This window comes from Schistocerca nitens, chromosome 8, assembly GCF_023898315.1.
Source record: "Schistocerca nitens isolate TAMUIC-IGC-003100 chromosome 8, iqSchNite1.1, whole genome shotgun sequence".
NCBI classification, from domain to species: Eukaryota; Metazoa; Arthropoda; class Insecta; order Orthoptera; family Acrididae; genus Schistocerca; species Schistocerca nitens.
In genome coordinates this window covers 30,524,646-30,551,218 of record NC_064621.1, presented here as the reverse complement: position 1 = coordinate 30,551,218, position 26,573 = coordinate 30,524,646, and the positions used below count along the sequence as shown (strand labels likewise).

At 46.0% G+C, this 26,573-nt stretch overlaps 1 long non-coding RNA gene across 1 annotated transcript in view; it reads left to right on the top strand.

Annotated features, from left to right (window-relative positions):
- The window catches only part of LOC126199001 (uncharacterized), an 869,135-nt gene that overhangs the window by 297,339 nt on the left and 545,223 nt on the right, over positions 1-26,573 (top strand). The window contains exon 2 of the long non-coding RNA XR_007540115.1: positions 16,498-16,605. This is a non-coding gene — a long non-coding RNA (uncharacterized LOC126199001). The remainder of the gene's footprint in view (positions 1-16,497; positions 16,606-26,573) is intronic.

The window sequence follows — 26,573 nt, the reverse complement described above, 5'->3', positions numbered from 1 at the left end:
ACACTCAGTAGCTCGGTACGGGCTTTTGTTAAAGTTTCGAGAACATACCATCACCTAAGAGTCAAGCAGTATATTGCTCCCTCTTACGTATATCTCGCGAAGAGACCGTGAGGATAAAATCAGAGAGATTAGAGTCCACACAGAAGCATACCGACAATCCTTCTTTCCACGAACAATACGAGACTGGAATAGAAGGGAGAACCGATAGAGGTACTCAAGGTACCCTCCGCCACACACCGTCAGGTGGCTTGCGGAGTATGGATGTAGATCTTCATTCAAGCTCTGTACCTGGTTTAAATATATGCGAAGTCTCATTAATTCTGTCAGGAATGATCCAAAAAAAGAATTAATTTTCACTTTTCTTTAATTACGAGTAATTCTTTCCTTCGTTACACTGTGGTGCAAAATCGTGCAAGGAATTTTCCGGTAATGTGAAAATGAGACACGTAATGAGGATGCGGACTGTCGGGACGGGACAAACAGCGGCCGCTGGTGCAATACGCACGCCGCCGCTCACTCTTCCGACTTCAAACAGGAGCCTGCGATGACAACGCTCCCGCCCCTAATTAGGCCCGGCGTGTACCAGCGCGGCGGCACGCGTCATTACGGATTCATCATGGCGCCGCAGTGCACTCGTATATAATATTTGTGTGTGTGTCTGTATGTGCCCGCGCAGCGCCAAGCCCCACCCTCCCATTGTAATGACGCACGCGTTATTGTAGAGCGTGGGCGGCTGCCAGGGGTACGAATATAAATGTCGAGAGACGGCGCGGCCATATTTGCCCACTCCAATCAGTGCAATTATATGGGTGGCGGGGGAGGGGGCGGTCGAGGCCGTTGGGGCAGCCGGATAATGAATTGAACTATGGCAGAGTACACATGCAGAACAAATAGCCGTCACAAGAGCTAATTAGCAACCGGAGGATGATTAATGAAATGGCATTACACAAGAGGTTTTGTTGACTTGGTGGGGCGGCGTGGACCGCGTCCGATTATTCGCCAGTCGAGCGCTCGCTGCGAGATATCGCCGCGCCGCGCGATGCTCTTTTGTCCCTCTGCTCGCGAACCGTTATTTCTGCCCACGCGGTCGCCGCGGCATTCCGCGGCAAACACAAACTTCCTTTTTACTTTTTCACTGTTCAGCTCGTTACTAATAGATGCTTCCTTAATTCTCTGTAGGTTCCTCTTTTTGTCCCGCGTATCCGGTTACAGAATTTTAACCGCACGGTATCGTGTTGTTATTTTTTCTCTTTGTTAGCAGTGCTACTCAAATAATCGAGCGATATACAACGCATTATTTCCCATTTTTTCTTTTTTTCTTTAATTCTCATGTCAATGCTTGCTTGTAAAATGTGTCTTCCTCCTTTCGGTTTCAGCGTTTTTGTAAAAATAGTCTTAATAAGAGCTGCTAACCTCGCTTTTACCTGCGGGCCGGGTAGAGGACTATTGATAAATATCTTCAAACTACAATACGAAGATTCCAAGATCCGACCGTTGGACTCGAAAACTTACAGCGCAAATAATCACAACTTACTCGTCGCCACTAGCGTAGAAATCTCCACAAATACAAAACAGGATAACACCCGAAAGCTGCCTTACAAGAGCCACTTCAAAATCTAAGATAAATCTCGCCTTTGCTGTCTCTTCCGACAAGAAAACCCACAGCTAGCTAACACATCCATAACCTAACACCCAATCACACTCGCCTAATCGCAACACTTGTCCGGAAAGAATAAGATAGGTGATAACAACTCCACACTCACGGAGTGTGGCCGAAGTGGCCGCGCGGTTCTAGGCGCTGCAGTCTGGAACCGCGACACCGCTAAGATCGCTGGTTCGAATCCTGCGTCGGGCATGGATGTGTGTGTTGTCCTTAGGTTAGTTAGGTTTAAGTAGTTCTAAGTTCTAGGGGACTAATGACCTGAGAAGTTGAGTCCCATAGTGCTCAGAACCATTTTTTTCCTTCCCGACGGGACTGAAAAGTCCCGTCCATTTTCTGAAGTCGTAGAACAGCGTGGAGTTGAACAGACATTCTGCCTGGACGTTTGTGTACCTGTGCTGTAAAACATGTAACTTCCACAGATGTTAGCAGGATCATCAATGAATTTTATCACTGATTTCCTCCCACCTTGAAGTTTATTCCCACTGCTAAACTTTTCTGTTTCATAGTTTCATGCATTCTGGATGTTGAACTTTGTGGCTGTTATTGAAATAAGTGCTGATAATGGAGAACACAACCAGACACGCAAACTTTCAAAAAAGCTTTAGTTTAGTGTCGTATCCTGTTTCGGGAAATCATGACTATTTCAAATACCTCGACTTGTTTCCGTACTACATTACGCTCGTCGGCAGCATGTCATCCGCTGCTACAATGCGTAAAAGTATTTCAGTGGTTAACGCCATTTTATATGCCGTGTAGGTGACTTAAATAATACAGAAAAATATGCTAATGTGACTGCAATTAATAACACACAAAGTGAACGAATTATTCGCATTTACATCGTCATTTCGTCTACTTTCTACAGTATACATTTCTGAGAGGATGTAGACATAGACCATACAAACAACTGTGGCATACCAACACTACAGTATTATTCACGTCAGATTCGCCTTTACACATGTGTTTTACGCGTAGTTTGTTTGTTTACAGTAAAAAGATTATTCACAAAGCAAAGGTACCACTCGCTTCCCAACAAGCAAAGATCCCAACCATCTAATGTAAGTAAGAGAAGTGCAACAATTTAATAACAGAAAAAAATTCTTTATCTGCAAGAATCCACTTATTGTTTAAAGGCCATAAGACAAATTCTGTCACAGGGGTTTTCTTCTGGAGCAATTGACGGTGGAATTTTCACAAAACACGATAGGGCCATCATTAGTGTGCAGATAAAATGATCAGCTGTATTGTTGAGCCCCTCAGAGGGCGCCCCACTCTTTGGTGAGTTCGTGCTTGGCTGCCACGGGGGCCCAGCCTTTAAAGCACCTTTCCCTTCCGTGCTGCATTTCTGTCCTCCTGGTATTCTTTTTCCCCTTCCTTGGGGAACATGTCAGGGATATCTTTTGGGAATGTGTTCTGCATTTTCAGTAGCCTGTCATCAGAATAGTCCACACGCTGTTTCTTTCTTTCTCCGTTCTCCATCTCCTATCCTTCCTCCGCTTCAGCGTTTGAGTTCTACTTTGCTTTTTCTTCATCGCTCTGCTCATCAGAAGGCCGGCCCACGCCTCTGACGCATAACGGGTGAGTGGTTAATGTGTGATTCCTAGCCCCGTGTCGACAGGCAGGGTTTTCATGCACTCCCTGGTACAGCCCATGCCCAGAGAGGGGTGACTGCCTGAGCTGTTACCTTCATAGCTGGCAATTGGTCTCTCTATCTCAGAAGTTCGGTAGGGGTGACCTCAGTTGTGGAGAATCACCTAAAGCGGGTAAGCACTTCTCTGGGGGTGGGGGGGGGGGGTGCGCAGTTGGGAGGAGCGCGCCATCGGAGACACTGGAAATCATGAGGGATTTACATGCAATGAGCCAATCACCATTTCAGTTTAGGTCTACCAAACGGAGATGGAATGAACCTAAAGACTGAAAGACTCGCCCAGCTGCACTTCCGTTCCTCGTCGTATCACATACTGAAAAAGGTCAGTCCTTTGCTACGGTTAATGCGTTTATAATTCAGAAAGGTGTTGGCCACGTGAAAGCCTGCCGTCGTTTATGCAATGACACTTTTCTTTTGGAGACGAATCTTGATTTTTAAGCCCGAGAACTGCTTACAGCTGCCCTCCTCCACGACTATCCCATTCGTGTTGAGGCCCGTCGAAGGCTGAATTCTTTACCCTAGGCTGCTCGATGGTTTGACAAAGAGAGAAATTCAAACTTGCCTCTCTGGTCAAGCCGGCCGGAGTGGCCGAGCGGTTCTAGGCGCTACAGTCTGGAACCGCGCGACCGGTACGGTCGCAGGTTCGAATCCTGCCTCGGGCATGGTTGTGTGTGACGTCCTTAGGTTAGTTAGGTGTAAGTAGTTCTAAGTTGTAGGAGACTGATGACCTCAGATGTTAAGTCCCATAGTGCTCAGAGCCATTTGAACCATTTTCTCTGGTCAATGCATCACTGCAGTCCATCAGGTAAGGAAAAGGTTGATGCAATCTTAGTACCAACACGCACTCTTTTGCTCATGTTTGCTGGGATAGTGCTTCATCAGAAATCAAAGCAGGCTGTGAAGTCATCACGGTCCAACTGCACATTCCAAACCATATAGTTGCTACCAGTATCAACGTTACAATCACACTCGACTGTCCTATCGAAACACCGCCAAATGTGTTACTTGTGGTAGGGATGGTCATGAGTGCGATTGCCTGCCTCCTCCTCTCCGTATCAATTGCAATGGTGACCATGCAGCCTCATCCCGAGAATGTCCTGTGTATCTCGATGAGTGGGCCATCCAGATCTGATTACGCAGACTTGCAGCCTCAAGCTCAGCACCGCGGTTGTAAAATCTCCTGGTGTCATGGTAGTATCCCCGTCTCCTTCTCGTACAACAAACCACCAGATCGTAGCCTCCTGTGGCGAAATCATCTGCTATACAACAGGCCGGAGGGAAAGGTCAGAAGGATTACTCCGTGAACATATCATACGTCCTCCCAGCCAACAAACATCTTAGTCTTTTCTACCAACCAGAAAGGCTCTAAGAAATCCAAAAAGGGCCAACGGTCTTCTCATTCGCCGACCGGCCTCTGTTTCGCCGCTGTGCACCACCAACCGTTATTCTGCCCTTGAATCTGCAGGCCGACCCATAGAGAATGCTGATGCTTCTGTCAATCTGATGGAACAGGATCCTCCAGAATCTGCGGTCTGTAACAGTGAGTCCACGATGGCCGGCACTCGGCAGCGGCCCAGATGACAACCCTTCATTTTTTCCCTCCTCCCTTTTTCCCGCCATGACTCTCCTTCAGTGGAACGTGTGTGACAGTAGATCTCACAAGGAGGAAATATGGCTGCTCTTGGAATCGCAGCGTCCAATCGTTTTCTGCTTCCAGGAAACAAAATTGCGCCCTTTCGAGTGCTTTGACCTCTCGCATTTCTTTCCAGTCCGCTTTGACCTTTCCCCTGAGGACGGCATTCCATCTCATGAGAGAGTTACGCTTCTCATCCGGAATGACGTTCATAGTCAAACCATCTCATTGAACAACTGGCTGCAAGCTGTTGCAGTCCCCATTTTCCTTCCTCTTTTCACCTTTTCTCTTTGTAACGTCTACATCCCTCTGTCATTTGGTGTCACCAGGGACGACTTCGTCCAGCTTATTGGTCAACTGCTTCACCACTTTTTGCTGCTCAGTGACTTTAATACTCATATCCCATCTGGGGCTTTCAGAATCTGCCTGACAGGTGCCGTTTTGGCTGACCTTCTCAATCAACTTAACCTCATCCGCGTTAACACTGGAGCACCCACTTTCCTTTCAGGCTCCACGTACACCTATTCCCATTTGGACCTCTCATTCTGAACAGCCAAGCTTTTCTGTTGCGTGGAGTGGTCTGTTCTCTCTGACACATACTCGTGTGCTGTCCACTTTTTTTCTTTAAAAAAAAATTCTTTATTCTGTCCAATTGTTTCATACATCAAACCCACCCACCACATTATACATTAGTGGGTCTTAAATCTACATTACATTTTATCATATTAGCAGCATTTTTACTTTTATTTCTAGTTGTTAGTGAGCTTACTTGCTACAGGAAATGATGAGTTAGTTGACTCCTGCCCCACCTACGTGTAAACCCAACTGGCAACTTTCTAAGGCTGACTTGAGGCTTTACTTCTCCCTGGCGACCTTCGCGGAACAACATTTTCTCAGTTGTATGACCAGGTAGAATACTTAGCGCCGAAGAATGTTCCATTCCTCGTACTTCACCTTTACCACGGCACAGCCCACTCCCTTGGTGGACTGAGGCGTGCCGCGGCGCAATTCACGCGCGGAAACGTACTCTCTGCGTTTTTAACCGTCATCCTATGATGACAAACTGTGTTCATTATAAACAGTTGCGTGTGCAGTGTCGTCACATCCTTCGCGACAGCAGAAAAGCCAGCTGTATTTCATTTACTAGTTCATTTAACAGATCCACTCCCTCTTATGTCGTGTGAGCCAACCTCTGGCGGCTCTCTGGGACCAAGGTCCATTCCACAACTTCCAACCTTACTATAGTGGATGATGTCATGGTGGGTTCTGCAGCTGTCTCCAACACCTTAGGCCGCTATTTTGCGGAGGTTTCGAGCTCCACAGACTATCATCCTGCCTTTTTCCATCGGAAACGAGTGGACGAGGCTTGGGTGATACCCTTCTCCTCTCAGAAACGTGAATGCTACAATGTCGCCTTTACCATGGGGCTAGATCCTGTTCTCACTTTATCCCAGTCTACCGCCCCAGGGCTGACACTGTTTACATTCAGACGTTGCAGCACATTTTTCTAATGGGCAAGCTCTTTCTGCTTTATACGTAGAATCGCATCTGGGCAGATGGCACGTTTCCCAGACACTGGCCCGAAGCCCTGCCATACCCATACTTAAGCTCTGTAAGGACAAACACCTTCCTTCTAGCTACCGCCCATTTCACTCACTAGCTGCGTTTGCAAGGTCATTGAACATGTGATTCATGCCCAGCTGATATGGTGGCTCGAATCTCTCAATTTACTAACAGCAGCACGATGTGGATTCTGAGCTCGCTGTCACCTTGTCAAGCCATGTCATGAACGGTTTTCTTCGGAAACACAAGACTGTGGCTGTGTTTCTTGATTTGGCGAAAGCGTAAGACGCATTATGGGAGACTGGTACAGCATCGACACTGGATATCGCTTTTCCACTGATGAAACCGTTTGTGTGAATTTCTGGCGGCGCAATGGGTTTCTTCCTCTGTCTTTACATCTTGGGCCTGTTGATCTTCCATTGGCTAAAACTAGGTAATTCCTCGGGTTCATGCCTGACAAGAAGCTTCCTCGGTCCTCCCATGTGTCTTACCTGACCACCTACTGTACTTGGTCCCTCAGTGTCGTATGTGCCCAAAGCAGTACTTCCCGGGAGCGGATCAGACCACACTCCTCTATTTGTACCAACCCCTTTTCCTTCCGAAAGTAGACTGTGGGTGTTTCATTTACACATCTACATGTCTATCCATGCTACGCTGTCTAAATACAATCCATTATCGTGGAATCTGTTCGGCCACTGGCGTCATTTACAGTAGCCTGGTTGAGACACTCTATGCAGAAGCTGCCGAACTACTGCTGTCATACCAGCGTGGTATGCTATTTGTCTGCCATGCCCGACCAACCATCCAATGTTCCCTTCTTCGATGACTCCTTTGACTGCCACTATGCGGCGCTTCCTATTTTCATTTACTTCCTGTAATTTGCTTTCGACTATTGCTACAGCAGCTTAGATTCACGCTACCTGCCTCTTTCGCGATGGATGTAAACCCTTCAGCACCTTAGCTTCATCCAGCACCGCATGTTCACCAAAGAACTTAATTCCCCTCCTAAGGGAATTAGTCCAGATTCGATCTACCACGACCTTCACACGGAACTTAGCGATAGTACCTTTGTGTACACTGATGCCTCTCGGATGTTCCGTTGTATCGGGTGTGCCTCCGACGTTGGCGCCTACGATTTTCGGTATTGGCTTCTGGAAACTGCTCAGTATTTACACCAGAGCTATTCACCCTGTACTAGGCCACGAAGTACATTCGGTGACATAGGCTTGTGTCATCAGCTCTGGCTCTGTCAGTACTGTTCAGAGCCTGTGTGTGCTGTACATACTCCGTCCCATAGTGCAACAGGTCCAAGAGAGCTTCCACTTGCTCATTCTTGAGGGAGCCTCTGTGATAATCATCTTGTGGTTTGTGGTGTTGCAGTTCTTCTTGTTACGTTCGTGCTTGCCACGAAAATGGGACGAGGAATTCCGCCTTATGCAAGACACGTTTTTTCAGTTTTGTTTCACCTAGACATGTTTCAGCACTGTTTGTGTGACCTTCAGTGGGTCACTTTTATTTTCTGACTGTAAAATTGTTTTTACGTATTAACATTTAGCGAAACTTTTGGTACATAATATTTACAATTGTGAATGAATAATTGTTGTAAAATATTATACATCATTTGTTCATAGTTCATAGCTGAGATATGTATTAACGACCTGATGCACTGTGTGCTGTTTGTAACATTATGTCACTGTTCTATTTATAGCTTAATTGGCAATTGCATCTTTGGCTAGTTCATAGACTGTACTGGACGGCCTAGGACATACATTCGCTATAGCTGCAATCGTGGAATCGAGTGCTTATACTGTGAATGTCATTGATCCTGATGATCAACTCCTGACGAGAGCTGGAGGAGTATTTAACGGGAGCTAGTACGAGACTATGACGCAAGGTTCTGTTCGTAATGACCGAATGTGTCAATTTTATTCTGCTGTATTAACGGGCTGTGAACTGCTGTGTCGGTCGCTCGCTATGTCCTCGTACGAAACTTGCCTCATGAGCTAACTTCAGTTGCTCCACTTCCTTTGGTTTTCTATCGCTGTCTGATTTGTGCTAAATGTGTGTCGTCACTCAGCAAGGAGTGTCATAATGTGTTGTCGACCTGGCCCACTTGTGACATACTGGCTTGCTTCTGTCGCTGGCATGACGCAAATTTGCCCGTAGAAACGTGAATGAGTTTTAATTTTTCTTTCTGTTTTTTTTTTTAATTTGTGCCCCTTTACTATTCTGTTCCGTGACAAAATAAGAAAGTGCCTGTTAAGAGATTTGACTGTCGAGCGTCTGTGCTGTGCTTAACTTGCTCGAATAGCTCGAAAAGAATCTGCAAGAAGTTGTTTGTTAGTATTTCTATTGATAGTTGATAAATGTACGGAGTGAGGGTGCGAATCTTTTATCTGCTTCACTGGTTCTGGTCCGTGCAGGCTCGTAAATGGTACTACGGTTGCTTCTCGATTTACACAAATTAGGATCGATAGTGTGGGAGGGAGCCCCCAGTGCGGCCATGTAGAGTGGAGAGGCGGCGCGTGCTGGAACTGGAAGCTCCCCGACTCCTGGAGAGACGGCATAAATCTCTTGCTGGCCGGCAGGTGATGCGCTTTAATGAGCGCTTGTTATAAATCCGCGGCCCCACATCCATTAAAGCAAATTGACACGTACGCGCGCCATGTTTACACCGCGCTTGTTAGGGCCCGCGTAACGAAGGCCGGGAAGGCGTCGTGGTGGGGGGTGGGGAAGGTAGGAGTGGGTTCTTGGCAGAGGCGGCTGTTGCCTCTCTCCTCTCCTCTCCAGCCGGCTCGCCGCTGCCTGCGGGCGGGGTACTAGTGGTGCAGTCAGTGAGGGGGGGGGGGGGGGCGCCTCGAGCACCGGCCGCTGTATTTAAAGCAGCGCTAGGCCTAAACGACCGCGAAAAAGAAAGACGACAAAATCACTTTCGAAAATTAGAACATTGTCGAGTGCTGTTAAGTGTGACACATTTCTGGAATATTACCGTAGTCACCGGCAGTTGACTGCATAGAGTTAAGTCCTGTGACTGTGAAGTCACTGGTTCTAATCTCGATATAACAACCTTTATTTTACTTTGATTTACATTTCATATTTATTAACGAATAGAAATGTTGAGCCGGCCGAAGTGGCCGTGCGGTTAAAGGCGCTGCAGTCTGGAACCGCAGGACCGCTACGGTCGCAGGTTCGAATCCTGCCTCGGGCATGGATGTTTGTGATGTCCTTAGGTTAGTTAGGTTTAACTAGTTCTAAGTTCTAGGGGACTTATGACCTCAGCAGTTGAGTCCCATAGTGCTCAGAGCCATTTGAACCATAGAAATGTTGATTACCAAATAATGAATCACATCTTTTTATTTTTAATAAGTAATCGTGTGAAAACGTGAGTAGTCGCAAGAAATTAAATTCGATACAAAAGTGAAAATTTTATTTCTAGAGATGAAACGTTATCATTCATGTATATAGCATTTTTGTATTTAAAATACAGCATTTCGCATTTCCTTAGCGAATTTTAATTGATTTTATACTACCAGTAATTAAAAGGATGTTTTTTAATTAAAAAATTAGCTGTAACCCACAACAGCCCTCGCATATAAGTAGTTTCGTTATGATTTGTAATGATGTAGAAGTAAGCTGCTGTGTATGCAATAACATCAGCTCCCCTCACATGTTTTCCTGCTTGGTTAAACGTAACTCGTGATGTGCGCCCTCCCACCCCTTCTCAACTCCCCCCCCTCCCCCCCCCCCCCACACACACACACCATAAAATACTGCACCAAATCACGACGCGGCGTACGCAACATCGCTGCCAAGTGGTGCAGGTAGAGTTGCAGTACGCTATTGAATTAACTATAGTTAAACAACGTATACACATTTAAATTTAATATTTTTTTGACATCTTTCGTGTTCTTTGATGAAAGAAAATATATTCCACTCGCTACTTCACCCTCATAGAGTTAGGAAATTTCATTTTCTGCTGTAGCCTATGTTATTCTTCAGGATTCACGGTCTCTCCATACCAAATTTAATTGAAATAGGTTCAACAGTTCAGTCGTGTAGACGTATCAGTATCAGACAGTCTTACCTTCACATTTATAACATTAGTATGGATATGATTCAGTATCTGTTAAATAACATACCATTTGATAATAAACATATAATTTAAGTAAAAAAAAGTAGTTGCTATAAACGAGAACCGAATCAGTGACTTGCCGGTTACAAGACGTCTAGACGACGCACTCAACAACCACTGACTGTGTTAACGCACTAGAAATGTTTTCTACTTAGTAGCGCTCGGAAATATTCTAATTTTCAAAGGCAGTTTCTTCGAATTTCTTTCTTGAGAACTGTATCGTACTAATTTAGGAAATTTATGTCTACGCACTGATCTTCATATCCTGCAAGTCTGAAAAAATCGAAGAGAGCCATTGCGTAAGGTCCCCTTGTTAGTCACTCAGGGTTGACTGGGAACTTCCGGTTTTAAGACGCACAAATTACGCAAGCTGAATCAAAATCGTAATGATAGGTACACAGGGTACTTCGTAAACAATCAAAATTCTGGTTTTTTTATTATACTCACATCACCTTAATAGACGGGGTAAAGCGAGTAGCAAGAGTTTCCTACTACATACACTACTGGCCATTAAAATTGATACACCACGAAGGTGACGTGCTACAGACGCGAAATTTAACCGACAGGAAGAATATGCTGGGATATTAAAAAGATTAGCTTTTTAGAGCATGACACACAAGGTTGGCGCTGGTGGCGACACCTACAACGTGCTGACATGAGGAAAGTTTCCAACCGATTTCTCATACACTAACAGCAGTTGACCGGCGTTGCCTGGTGAAACTTTGTTGTGATGCCTCGTGTAAGGAGGAGAAATGCGTACCATCACGTTTCCGACTTTGATAAAGGTCGGATTGTAGTCTATCGCGATTGCGGTTTATCGTATCGCGACATCGCTGCTCGCGTTGGTCGAGATCCAATGACTGTTAGCAGAATATGGAATCGGTGGGTTCAGGAAGGTAATACGGAACGCCGTGCTGGATCCCAACGGCCTCGTATCACTAGCAGTCGAGATGACAGGCATCTTATCCGCATGGCTGTAACGGATTGTGCAGCCAGCCACGTCTCGATCCCTGAGTCAACAGATGGGGACGTTTGCAAGACAACAACCATCTGCACGAACAGTTCGACGACGTTTGCAGCAGCATGGACTATCAGCTCGGAGAACATGGCTGCGGTTACCCTTGACGCTGTATCACAGACAGGACCGCCTGCTATGGTGTACTCTACGACGAACCTGGGTGCACGAATGGCAAAACGTCATTTTTTCGGATGAATCCAGGTTCTGTTTACAGCATCATGATGGTCGCATCCGTGTTTGGCGACATCGCGGTGAACGTACATTGGAAGCGTGTATTCGTCATCGCCATACTGGCGTATCACCCTGCGTGATGGTATGGGGTGCCATTGGTTACACGTCTCGGTCACCTCTTGTTCACACTGACGGCACTTTGAACAGTGGACGTTACATTTCAGATGTGTTACGACCCATGGCTCTACCCTTAATTCGATCCCTGCGAAACCCTACATTTCAGCAGGATAATGCACGACCGCATGTTGCAGGTCCTGTACGGGCCTTTCTGGACACAGAAAATGTTCGACTGCTGCCCTGGCCAGCACATTCTCCAGATCTCTCACCAATTGAAAACGCCTGGTCAATGGTGGCCGAGCAACTGGCTCGTCACAATACGCGTCACTACTCTTGATGAACTGTGGTATCGTGTTGAAGCTGCATGGGCAGCTGTACCTGCCTACACGCCATCCAAGCTCTATTTGACTCAATGCTCACAGAAGTGGTTGTTCTGGATACTGATTTCTCAGGATCTATGCACCCAAATTGCATTAAAATGTAATCACATGTCAGTTCTAGTATAATATACTTGTCCAATGAATACCCGTTTATCATCTGCATTTCTTCTTGGTGTAGCAATTTTAATGGCCAGTAGTGTATATTCACCACAAACGGAATTTTTTTCTTCTATGGTGCTCCGACACCATCACTCCTGTTACTATGCGCCTACATTTCTCGTATCATTCTTTCATAAAAGATGGGCCTGTCACAAAATCCACACACGTGTGTGTCCGTATGTGTTCGTTCGACGCTCTCTTCCCCTTCTGCAGCCTTAGGGGAAACGGACAGTTTTTTTTTTTTTCCTCTGGCCTTAATTTTCTGTATTCTTTGAAAATTTGTCAGTATTTCTGCCTTCTCAGTCTTAATTCTACCTCGGCGCTTAGTCGTCTGATCAAAAATATCTTGGAACACTAGTGCACATCTTGCTGCATATGAGTCTTCACTGTTTCCGCCTTCCGCAGTTGGCTGATCAAGTTGCTCACTGAATGTTCCCTACGCTGTTTCCGAAATCAACATTTCTTCTGGAGTTGCTGGCTGATTTAGAGGAGAGGAATGGCAACTGGTCTCCTCCAGGTTGCTTTCCAGAGAACACCATACTGCGTCTTATGATCATCTGGTGTCGGTGAGTGAACGCACGCTGATGGTACAAGTACTTCTAGAAGATGTTCAGTGCTTGAAAACTGCCTTCTCCTAAAGCGGCAGTGGTAATTGCGTGTGGCTGGGGAGACCCAAGTGCAGTCTCATGTTCCGTCCAACACTCTAGAACACCGACCGTGTTTGAATGGGTCATGTGGTCGTCCATTGAAAGCACTCTGGGTGCAGCTGACGTGAAATTCTAAACATGTTTTACCAATGCACAAAATGCTTCTTTGATAGTGTAGAATAATTTCGTCATACAGACAACGGATCGCGTCGGCAATCTGCCATTCTAAGCTTGTTTCCTTTAACGACAATAAAATGAACGGAGGAATGGACATGCCCGCAGCTTTTCAACAGCCCACTACAGCGACTTTGCTCCCCTTTTCTTACACATCACGCTATCCATGCCCTCTTGCCGTTTAGTAGCAACGACTAGAGCAGGAGGATTGTTACTGCGAGAAAGACAAGTCTTGTCAACGCTGAATATTCTTTCGCCTTTGTCCGACAAGGTCAGGTCTAGCAGTAATGATCCCTTCAGGTCGCACGATTCAGTGACTATTGTCAGCCCACAAACTCTGGACCGTGAAATCTACCAGACTGGAAACTAGATGTTAATTTAGGAAAACATTAATTTTTGAATTTTTTGCGTTTCCTGTTGTGTTACTATAGATTTTTCAAATATTAGGACGTGTCTGCCTTCGATTACTGGTTACTTTCTGGAATAAACGGCAGAATGAACCTTGCGAAGTTCAAAAGTGATAAGAAACACCATTTATTGTCTGTGAGCGAATTTAGTATTAAAAAGTTCATAAGGTTAAAGCTAACGTTTGAAAAATTTTGTTTACAGTACTTCATTCCACCTCAAAAAGATTTGTTCCGTTCTAGAAAGTTTATTTTTTGTCATTGATGTATTCAAACATATCTTTTCAGTTTTGCATCAATCTAAAAGATATTTCATGTGAAAGGATGCGGTTTCGATGATCCTGTTTTACATCTTGCCCGATTTTCTTTTTCACTTTGCTGTACGTGAAAACTACGCGTGTTTACTGACTGAAACAAACACAAAACCTTTAATTTAATTGTATGCTAATATAAACTAATAATAATATAATAATTAGTATTAATAATGTGTACCATGTCTCTGTTTTTAGACGGGAAAATTATGAAACAGTAAGTTCATAATTTTGAGTTTGCTGTGACCTGTGAAATTAGTTCGCATGAAGGGAATGAAGAGGTGCGGAGGAACTGAATACGTTAGAGGGGAACTGAGTGAATGTTAGGGAGGAAAGAAATGAGTTTAGTAACATGAGAGTTTTAACTTAAAAAATTGAATATAAAAACTGAGGAAACGAACATGTCGGTGTCTGATTTGACAGGGAATTGCTTTAGAGGGACAATAAGGGGTACTGTAAAAGACAAAAGGTTGTTGTAGTTATGAGTAAGAAACATTACCCGCAGGGCCATCAGTTTCGTAGCTACATTCATTGTTGAAAAGTCAACAAGAGAAACATCTAGATGCGAATGGGTGTGGGCTTATCGTTCAGATTAAACGGGTGTAATATTATAGAACACGTCTTTTTCTCTCGTAACACGACTGTTTTGCATGACCACAACTTTATTCCTTATCTGTCAGTATGGTTTCCGAAAAAAGAGATCTTGTGAAACTCAGTTCGTCCTGTTCATCCATGAGATCCAGACGGGTGAAGACAGCGGAACCCAGAATGAGATTTTCACTCTGCAACGGAGTGTGCTCTGATATAAAACTTCCTGGCAGATTAAAAATGTATTCTGGACCAAGACTTGAACTCGGGACCTTTGCAAAAAAATTGGTTCAAATGGCTCTGAGCACTATGGGACTTCACATTTGAATTCATCAGTCCCCTAGAACGTAGAACTACTTAAACCTAACTAACCTAAGGACATCACACACATCCATGCGCGAGGCAGGATTCGAATCTGCGACCGTAGCAGTCGCACGGTTCCGGAATGAAGTGCCTAGAACCACCTGGATACCACGGCCGGCTGGTACCTTTGCCTTTCGCGGGCAAGTGGTCTACCACACTCGGCTGCAGAGTGAAAATCGCATTCTGGAAACATCCCTCAAGCTGCGGCAAAGCCATGTCTCCGGAATATTCTTTCTTCCAGGAGTTCCGCAAGGTTCGCAGAAGAGCTTCTGTGAAGTTTGGAAGGTAGGAGACGAGGTACTGGCGGAGTTAAAGCTGTGAGGACGGGGCGTGAGTCGGGCTTGGGTAGTTCAGATGGTAGAGCACTTGCCCGCGAAAGGCAAAGTCCCGATTTGGAGTGTCGGTCGGTCACACAGTTTTAACCTGCGTGGGAGTTTCATTGTGGAACCCAGTTTGATACCGTATTCCTTGGTTTTGGAAGGCATTCGATACAGTAGCACATTGTGGCCTAAAAAGGTAAGCTGTCATCGATCCTAAGTTTGGTTTGAAGACCACAGCGCGTGAGTGGGCATGATCGTGTGCTGCTGACTTCCTCAGACCTTTCACCCGGAGAGCCACCTGCTTGCCGTGGGTCCTGTACTGCCTTCCAGGAAGAAGCAGAGCTTTCAGAACGTAGCTGGCTACACGCCGGGGACACTGCCCCGCCGCCACTGCCGTCTGTCAACCTCAAATTATTTATTCGATCTTTAGAGCTGCTATGGAGGCTTAGCACCTCTCGTCCCTCCCACACAAGTAGCGAACGGGACAGAAAGTGGGAGTAGTAGCAATGACACACGAAGCTGTCGCTGTCACACTCAGTAAGGTGATTTGTCAAGTATTGGTGTAGAAGAATCTTCGATCGACTAAACCTGAATATCGATAACAGATAGGACTGATAGAGGAAGTAGGAAGATCCAGAGAAGAGCAGCGCGTTTCGTCGAAGTTTCACATAGTAAGCACGAATGCGTCGCTGATATGCTCTCCAACAGCAGTGGCAGATTCTACAAAAGATGTGTGGTTTAGTGTTAAAGTTCAGAGAACATCCCTTTCTAAAATTCTCAACCAAAACACTACATTCTCGTACTAATATCTCAAGACTATCAAGGTAAAATTATGGAGACTGGAGCTCACAATCTTTTGTGGGCGGACCAGCAACGGGAAAGGGCGAAGGTGACACACACAGTGCCTTTGTCCGCGCACCATCAGATGGCTCGAAGAGTCGGTATAGATGTAGCTGTAGTTCTAGAGTGCAGGACGTTATCCGTAACGGCAGTTTATCGGACTTTGTAAGAAAGAGAGGGTCCAAATGTGTACAATACCAGGTGAACGTGTGACTCAGATGTCACGTGCTCGTTGCGAGTGTCCGCTTACAAAGTGTGGCACATGGAGGTTGCTAGTGTAAGCTTGTTACGGAGGGCGAGGCTTACCCTCTGCCAGTGTTGTGTGTTGTGTGACACCTGTGTCTGAGCAGCCGCCGCGTGTTGTTGCAGCCGAGTCTGATGGCCGCGGCCGGGCGCAGCAGGCAGCGGCAGCTGGCCGCCTCGGCAGACATCCGGCTCCCCCTCTGAGAGACATGCACGCCACCGACAATGGCACAGGTAAGTCCCGTCTGCATCTACAGCCACATGCACGTGTACTTCCACTGCTGTGCACCTCTCTCTCCTACAAGACACAGGCACACCACCCACTTGGTACGGGTAAGCCTAATCTACACGTACCTCTATTATAGTGCGTCCCGGAAGAGCTCGCATCTCGCCTCCGAAATAAATGCAAGCCACTGACAATGGTGTAGCTAAGGCTCATCTGGATCTGAATCTACATCTACAGGTACAGTAAACCTCGACAGACCTCCTGCACCCCTTCTAGGAGACGTGAACGGCAACAGCTTTACAGACGTGACCCAACCTACACGTGCGTCTCCATCTACATCTGCTGCTGTACACTTCAGAAAAGTTCCCAGTCCTCTTCTGAGAGACATGCAAGCCACCGTTCCTGTATCTGCAGCTCAATCTATATCTACATCTAGTGCCGTATGGTTCGGCAGCCCGCACGGTTGGTCGTGCGGTCTAACGCACGGCTTTCCGGAGTGGGAAGCCGGCCGCGGTGGTCTAGCGGTTCTAGGCGCTCAGTCCCGAACCGTGCGACTGCTACAGTCGCAGGTTCGAATCCTGCCTTGGGCATGGATGTGTGTGATGTCCTTAGGTTAGTTAGGTTTAAGTAGTTCTAAGTTCTAGGGGACTGATGACCACAGATGTTAAGTCCCATAGTGCTCACAGCCATTTCAACCATTTGGAGTGGGAAGGAGCGCCTGGTCCCCGACACGAATCCGCCCGGCGTATTTGTGTCGAGGTCCGGTGAACCGGCCAGTCTGTGGATGGTTTTTAGGCGGTTTTCCATCTGCCTCGGCGAATGCGGGCTGGTGTCCCTTATTCCGCCTCAGTTACACTATGTCGGCGATTGCTGCGCAAACAAGTTCTCCCCGTACGCGTACACCACCATTACTCTACCACGCAAACACAGGGGTTACACTCGTCTGGTGTGAGACGTTCCGTGGGGGGTCCACCGGGGGCCGAACCGCACAATAACCCTGGGTACTGTGTGTGGCGGCGGAGGGGTGAAGTGGACTGCGATAGCCTTCGTGGGGTTGTGGACCACTGCGGCTGCGGCGGGGACGGAGCCTCACCGTTGTTTCTAGGTCCCCGGTTAACATACAATACAATAAAATGCATACAATGCTTCGGCAGACGTCCCACATACCCTCTGAGAGAAGCAAGACACTGCATGCACATCTATACCCACATGCACATCTATCACCGAGTGTCTTCACGGACCCCTCACATCCCTCACAGAGAAATGCATGCCACTGACAAAGGCACAAACAAGGCTCGTCGACATACACATCCACCTGTACTTTGCCTCTAACTCTACTTCTGCTTTCATTTCTACCCATACACCTGGTGCTGTACACCTACGCAGACCTCGCACTCCGCCTCTGACAGACGTCCTCCACGTCCTGCGCGGTGCCGCTGCTGCTCATCTTGAGGCCTGCTCTGCACTCCCAGCTGTGCTGTGGAAAATATCGCCGCTGGCTGCAGACACTCTCCCATCGGCCAAACACATACAGTCCATTTAAGACATCATTTAGCAACTTAGAGGGACTGCAGTATTTGACGTCATGGGATCTAAGGGTGTAACTACACGAGAAACCTAATATCCGCTGTTTCCCAGACCAAACAGACATTAATCAGGAGCTATGTACTGGCATATTTATTGCCTTGTTGTAGGTACAGTTCAACTGTGGGAAGATAAAAGCTACTTTATCAGGTTCCTGTATTGTTCACCAGCAAGACCAGTTAGGAACAGCATCCTATGTCAATACTGATCACCTGAGAACTGCTCCACCCCCACCCGATGACTTCCCGTTAGCAACTGGAATGTGTGATCCCGTATTGCTTTCGTCGTGTCCGTACCCAGCCATCGCCTTGTATCAGTGTGTACCGGAACTCGGAACGCCAGGTGATGCTTTACCATGTTCGGAGCGTCCTGTGACGGTCTTCCTGCGTCGTCCTAATCTCTGTGCCATCAGATGCCTATTGAGCGTAGGCACACCCCACAGTAAGCAAATGGTTTTCCTGGATCGTATGTCTGTCCACCACATGTCATCCAGCAGTGTATTAGTAAATTATTTGCATCACTCTGACCGTCCACTAACGGTTGTAATGCTAAACAGCCGTCAGCTACCGCTGTCATTAATACGTTGTTGCCCACAAATGGCTCTGACCACTATGGGACTTAACTGCTGAGGTCATCAGTCCCCTAGAACTTAGAACTACTTAAACGTAACTAACCTAAGGACATCACACAAACATCCATGCCCCAGGCAGGATTCGAACCTGCGACCGTAGCGGTCGCGCGGTTCCAGACTGTAGCGCCTAGAACTGCTCGGCCACTCCGGCCGGCTGTTGCCCACACTAATTGACTCTGGAGGCGGAGTTCTTCCAGAATTGACGTAATCCGGGTACAAGCCTAACATTTGTGAAGGCCTCTATACTTGAATGGCCAAGAACTGTGTGTCCCATTCCTCCTACACACACAAAATTGCCGTGAGGAAGTGCTGAGGCGTGGCAGTTCTCGCCATCCTGCACTCAGCTGTCACACGGAATTGCCATACGACTTGCCGAATTATACTATATGACATGTCGATATGAATACTACATCTCCACAATGGCTACATGGCCACTATACATCGAATTAAATGTTGTTGGCTAGTACACAACGTGCCACTTTCTCGTGTGACCGATAGGAATCCCTCCACAAGGGTTCTACCCCCTCCACCGTATGTAGCCTTCCTTGCCTTAGTAAGGCTGTGCACGCACCTAGAGAACTGGCAAAACAGCGAGCGTGTCGACCTATAGAAAGGCCCACAGTTGGCAGACGCCTAGACCCCACCTCTCTGGTCGCCGAAACGCCAGTCACCAAGTTATTGTAATCAGTGTGCACCTAGTTGACAACTGGCTGTGGGCGGGAACCAATACCTTCGCCACGGTTACGTGTTTTGGCAGGAAACAGCAACCCGCAGGCAGGTGCTTCGAGTGTGTGCAGAACGCGTGCAATAAACCTAAACCTATCTGGCAGGTCGCCTATACAAGATGCGCCTGCCCACGAGCTATTTGAAGGGTGCTGCCCGATGCTCGAGAAAAGTCACTCTGCGATCGTTTCTCCACCCACCACCCTATCTAAGTTGCCCCGCCTGGCAAATGGTGCTGTTGGAACAGTCTTGAGCAGTGGTTCCCAACAGGTGGTCTGCGGACCCCCAGGGGTCCGCGAGCTATGCCAGAGGGGTCCGCAAGATACTATTACAGTAAAATATATATTAAATATATTTCGTATTATAACAAATTTTTAGTTTTGGCCGCTTCCTGCATGAGCAGAGCTTTAGCGAACGGTAACTTCTGCGTCTAGTGTCTTCCTAGAGCAAAACTAGAATTAGATAGATGCAAATAGTTCTCCTGTATGTCGTTAGACTGCGTGCGCTGCCTCTTTGCAGCTGACAACTGACAGTCACTTTACACAGAAACTCGCATTTCAGACGGCAATCGGCAATTGTTAATTATTTCCAGTGCTTTGACAGACCGTATTGTTTACATATTCAATATTCTGTATTATTTGGGGAAGCTACAGTTCGTGTAGTTAAAAATGGACCGTTGGTTAAAAATTGGTTCGTTAAAACGAGAAAGGCTTACGGATGAAGAGAAAGATAATGCATTTGTTATATAAAACACCCAAATTTGAAGACAACGATTTTGAGCAATAATCAAAAATTTAAGAATGACAATGATGGCTAAATTGAAATTGTTTTAAGCTCAATATTTTTTCAATAATAAATATTTCAATGTGTTTTCCAAGTACCAAAAATAGAAAACGTATAAAAAGACTCTTAATTTGGCTTTTTAAGGTACTTGATACTGTGATACGACAAGGTACCAATCATGCTCGACTAGGGGGTCCTCGAGAAAATTTTGCTGGGAACCCCTGGTCTAGAGGATGACACAAATGTGGACTTCTTAAGCTCGCTAGATTGGCAGCTGTCATTGTGACTCTTATACAAACCGATTGTCATCGTTTATAGGCAATATTTTTGATAAATATGGGTGGTATGGCGTTTGGGGGTCTCCAGGACAAGCGCAGGTGCATACTGGGAAGACACTGGAAGCGCAATAGTGAGGTTTGTGGTGCAGATATCCGTATGGCCATCCTGGATAATGTTTTCCATGATTTACCTTATTGGTACAAGGTGAAGTGCCTCTGAAAGGGCCGGCCGGTGTGGCCGTGCGGTTAAAGGCGCTGCAGTCTGGAACCGCAAGACCGCTACGGTCGCAGGTTCGAATCCTGCCTCGGGCATGGATGTTTGTGATGTCCTTAGGTTAGTTAGGTTTAAGTAGTTCTAAGTTCTAGGGACTAATGACCTCAGCAGTTGAGTCCCATAGTGCTCAGAGCCATTTGAACCTTTTCGAACCTCTGAAAGGGCCCGGTTGATTCGTTCCCAGTTCTTGAAACATTCGGCCTCGATGTCGGCGGGACGTCAAACCCTAATCTTCTTCACATCCTACCAATCGTGTACCTGCCAGGATTACAACCATCAGTTAATTGGTTGTAACGTGACGCTGACAGTGCAAATGTTTAGTTCTTGAAACTCAAATTCAAAGAAATGGTCATTTCCTTATATTAAAAAAAGTTGAAATACCGTTGAATTGTACTGATTTTAAATCATGATTTCTGCATTATTTCTTTTATGCATTATAATGATCAATTAAAGCATCTTATCTCCAAATAATCAGTGGACTCTCTTGAAAAGAGATGGTTTTCCTCCAGTTCCTATCCTCTATTTTAATGACGGGACAAAAATGTAGCTCCTCCGACAACATATAAATCCCTCTGAACTGTACTTCGTCAGCTGAAAATGTCTAAATATCGCGAATGGGGGACGATTAATTCATAACTTGCACTTTGTGTGAAGGAAGCTTCGTGAAGTACCAACACACAATGGGTGGCTTACCATTGTGGAGCAGACAAACCGCCACGTTTTTAGTCGATAACTAGTCACAAAAGTGTTTCATGAGTGGACAAAGAACGTGCAACGCGACTATGGTCAAATTGTAGCGGAAAGCTTGCGTTGCAGTGGCGAGTGGCGTTGCCCCAGTGGACGAACAGTCTTAATTTATTGTATTAGTATTTGGTGGCCAGTAAATATTGTAACTGTTGGAGAGTTTCCCGCAGGTCACAGCTCCGCGTTGCTGCTTTACTCTTTGGCCTGGTATCAGCTACTGCAAAGCGTTTTCTATCACATCTAGCCGTTAAAACTATCGAACACGACATACTAAATTTTTTTTTAATTTTTTGTTTTTATTACAGTATGACATACATTGAGACAGAACAATGTGAAAAACAAGTGTTACAAGCATTAATTAAACAAATACAGAGTATTTTCGAATAGTTTCACTGTAAAAAAAAACTTATTTTTGGTCATAAGGTAAAATGCATTTCCTTTCCGCATTTAGGCATAGGGCAGTTGACAGATTTCTGTCTGCTTCTGTGATGTTCCCTCTTGGTTGATGCTTTGCTTCTGTTGCGTGTTTATCAACTGGAATAACAGTTTTACTTTTCTTTTGCTCTCACACTCTGTAATAATGCAAGACATCAGTGATTTTTTTCGTTGGAAAATCGAGGTCATTGTCTTCATCAAACACACTGACTACTGTCAGTCTGAGTCGGCGTCAACAGAAGTCCATTCCAAAAAGCACGCCAGAAATTCGTTTTCCTTTATTCTGCGGCAGTACATCGTCTGAAACTGAAAGTACAACAATGTGTCACAGCTACTCATGTTTCCCTTAGAGCTGCAGTTGTGACTTTTCCGAAATGTCACTAAACCCGCCCAAAGATGTGAACAACCATGCATGAGCAGCGCCTATTAGACGGAGGGGGTCAGACAGCAGATCAGTTCCAGTCATTCCACCAGGAAGGAGGTACACGGCTCGTGTTGTCCGTCAACTATGCGTAGACGGTCAGTACCGCGATTCGAGAGCGTCCGCATTTTTACTTTGGGCCAGGATGGGCTCTCGACAAGGGAAGTGTCCAGTCATCTCGGAGTGAACCAAAGAGATGCTGTTCGGACATGGTGGAGACCAGACAGAGAGGAACTGTCGATGACATGCCTCGCTCAGGGCGCCCAAGGGTTACTACTGCAGTGGATGACCGCTACCTACGGATTACGGCTCGGAGGAACCCTGACAGCAACGCCACCGTGTTGAATAATTCTTTTTGTGCAGCCACAGGACGTCGCGTTACGACTCAAACTGTGCGCAATAGGCTGCATGATGCGCAACTTTACTTCCGACGTCCAGGGCGAAGTCCATCTTGTCAACCACGACACCATACAGCGCGGTACAGATGGGCCCAACAACATGCGTCATGGACCGCTCACGATTGGAGTTACGTTTTCTTCACTGATGCGTGTCGCATATTTCTTCAACTAGACAATCGTCGGAGACGTGTTTGGGAGCAACCCGGTCAGGCTGAACGCCTTAGACACACCGTTCAGCGAGTGCAGCATGGCGGAGGTTCCCTGCTGCTCTGAGGTGGAATTATGCGAGGCCGACGTACGACACAGGTGGTAGTGGAAGGCGCCGTAACGGCTGTACGATACGTGAATGCCATCCTGCGACCGATAGTGCAACCATATCGGCAGCATATTGGCGATGCATTCGTCTGCATGGACGACAATTCGCGCTCCCATCGTGCACATCTTGTGAATGACTTCCTTCAGTATCACGAAATGGCTCGACTAAAGTGGCCAGCATGTTCTCCAGACATGAACCCTATCAAACGTGCCTGGGGATAGATTGAAAAGGGCTCTTTATGGACGACGCAACCTACCAACCACTCTGAGGGATATACGCCGAAACGCTGTTGAGAAGTGGGACAATCTGGACCAAAAGTGCCATGATGAACTTGTGGATAGTATGCCACGACGAATACAAGCATGCATCAATGCAAAGAGGACGTGCTACTGGGTTTAGAAGTGCCGGTGCGTACAGCAGTCTGGACCACCACCTCTGAAGGTCTCGCTGTATGGTGGTTCAACATGCAATTTGTGGTTTGTATGAGCAGCAAAAAGGGCGGAAATTATGTTTGTGTTGATCTCTATTCCAATTTTCTATACAGGTACCGGAACTCTCGGAACAGAGGTGATGCCAAACTTCTGTTGATGTGTGCATTATACGAATACAAAGAGTATAAATCTGAATAGAAAAATTTTCTGTACCTAATCCATGCGCAAAACATTCCGTATAAAGACAAATTGAATCATAATTTGAAACCAAATATTGTGCCTGCACACAAAAACGGCTCCTACGTTTGCTCATCTACCTCCTAAACGTGTTCTTGAAGCTGCGACAGCTACAGGGCAGCATCTGCTGGAGACGTGAAAGATGACCGCAAATGCAGCTAATGCTCCTATGCCACAAAATGAGAAAATCTTACGAGGCTTCGAACAGAACCACATCGTCTGAAACGGTTAACGCAGGACTAATCTTGCCATCTTAATACAGTCACTGTGTCCTCCTTTGCTAGTTGCCACATAACGTTCTGTATCGAATCCAGTTTATGTTCAAAGAATCTAGATTCTTTTTGCGAAGTTTTTGCCCCTCTGTCACCTATTACGATGCGTTCTTGCGACGTCGGTCTCCCCATGTTCACATTCTAACCTGCCTGTTGCTATTAGCACTGTGCGGAAAAATTCCACTTATGATAATGGTTAGCAAAACTGACAAGTTGCCAGAGTGATCTGAATTGCGTGCCATGAGAATTTAATGTAAGAGAGAGAATTCATTAATTTTTTAAGTTAATGTTAGAAGAAATTGTTTTTCTTTTCTTACCTTCTGTTCGATGTCCATTTATTATTCTATTTCGCTGTTTTAGACATAGAACGTACTGCTTGTGAAACACATTTTTGGGGTTCCACTTTTGTTTATATATACATATATCCTTGTTTTTTCACTTTTTACTATAATTTTCGCTGATAATCACAAAGAGCACAGCACAACACGTCATTATGCTCCTCAGACAACTACTTACAAAACGTGTCTCTCTGTAACTAACTTCTTCCGCCAAGGAGCTGAAAACATCAAAAGATATTAATTACATGTCTTAAGTACCCACAATATTGTAAAAAAAAACTCATACGTACTACGCTTGTAACTTACTTTTATTTCAAACAATGGAAAATCCAGGATGGAATGTAACAATATTATGCGAATAAAGTTGTTACTAGCCATATAGCGGAGATGCTGAGTCGCAGATAGGCACAACAAAAAGACTTTCACAACTAAAGCTTTGTAGCAATGGACTTGAACAATAGACACACATACGCACAGACACACACACACACACACACACACACACACACACACACACACACACACACACACACACACACACACACACACACACGACTACAGTCTCCGTGTAGTTTCAGTTGCCTGAGACTGCAGTCGTGTGTGAGAGTTGCGTTTGAATTAGTGTGTCTCTGTGCGTATGTGTGTCTGTTGTTGACGAAGTCCATTGCCAGAAAGATTTAATTGTGAAAGTCTTTTTGTTGTGCCTATCTACGACTCACCATCTTCGCTATATGGTGAGTGAAACGCCCGCTAAACCCGCTGGGCAGAACAGGTAATAGGATTGTGGAAAGGGCCAAGGGTTGAAGTCAGTTTCTGCTTGTAATTGTCATTTATTATAATTTAGCAACTCTTTCACGGCTGAAGGCCGCCAACAAGAAATCTCGACAAGATAAAAATCCAATTAAGATAGTAATAAAGTAATTTAATGAAACAACATATCAAAGGTGCAATACCAATGGCTGAAGGCCCCAATCAGATTTCAAAATTTCAAAAAATATTATCATAATCTTTAAAGGCAGAAGGCCGCAGTGTTTAAGCTTGAAAGATAAATTTAAAAATTAAAAATTTGTAAAATTTTAAGAAACATGCCTAAAATTTAAAATACCTGAAAACAGATAATTAAACACCTGTGGCACTCAGAAGGCCTCCAGGGAGGTCGGTCTGCCCTCGTTCACTTAGGTGAGACAGCTGGTGAGCCCAGCAATAATTGATCCGTCGGAACCCAAGCAGGGGACAGCCACGGACCGACCGACACAACTTGCTTCCCGTCAATCAGTACATGAGAACCCCAACCGGCAATGTTACAAAAGTCATAATCCACAATGGAGTACGTATTAGCTGTCAAAATTACACACCGCGTTGGACAGCGACAACAGGTGAGGAAAGGACGCTGCCTGAAATTACGTTAGTGGCCAGGGCAGGTAACCGGAGCCGGCCGGAGTGGCCAAGCGGTTAAAGGCGCTACAGTCTGGAACCGCGCGACTGCTACGGTCGCAGGTTCGAATCCTGCCTCGGGCATGGATGTGTGTTATGTCCTTAGGTTAGGTAGGTTTAAGTAGTTCTAAGTTCTAGGGGACTAATGACCTTAGAAGTTAAGTCCCATAGTGCTCAGAGCCATTTGAACCATTTTGATGTAACCGGAACACTAATGGCCACTAGGCAGAAAATTCCGCTATTACTCTTGAATTTGAAACACGGTAATAGTTCGCTCAAAAGAACACTGCCTGAATTTACGTCAGAGCCCAGGACAGGTAACGGGAACACCAACTACACACTCAAAAATCAAATGGCTCTGAGCACTATAGGACTCAACTGCTGAGGTCATTAGTCCCCTAGAACTTAGAACTAGTTAAACCTAACTAACCTAAGGACATCACAAACATCCATGCCCGAGGCAGGATTCGAACCTGCGACCGTAGCGATCTTGCGGTTCCAGACTGCAGCGCCTTTAACCGCACGGCCACTTCGGCCGGCCTACACACACAACCTGACAAACACCTGCACGGAGACATGAACGATACCCAACAGTAACCAAGCACACGCGAAGAGAATCGGGAGTCGATGCACACACACACAACCCACTCATGAACGATCGGCGGGCCAAAACACGT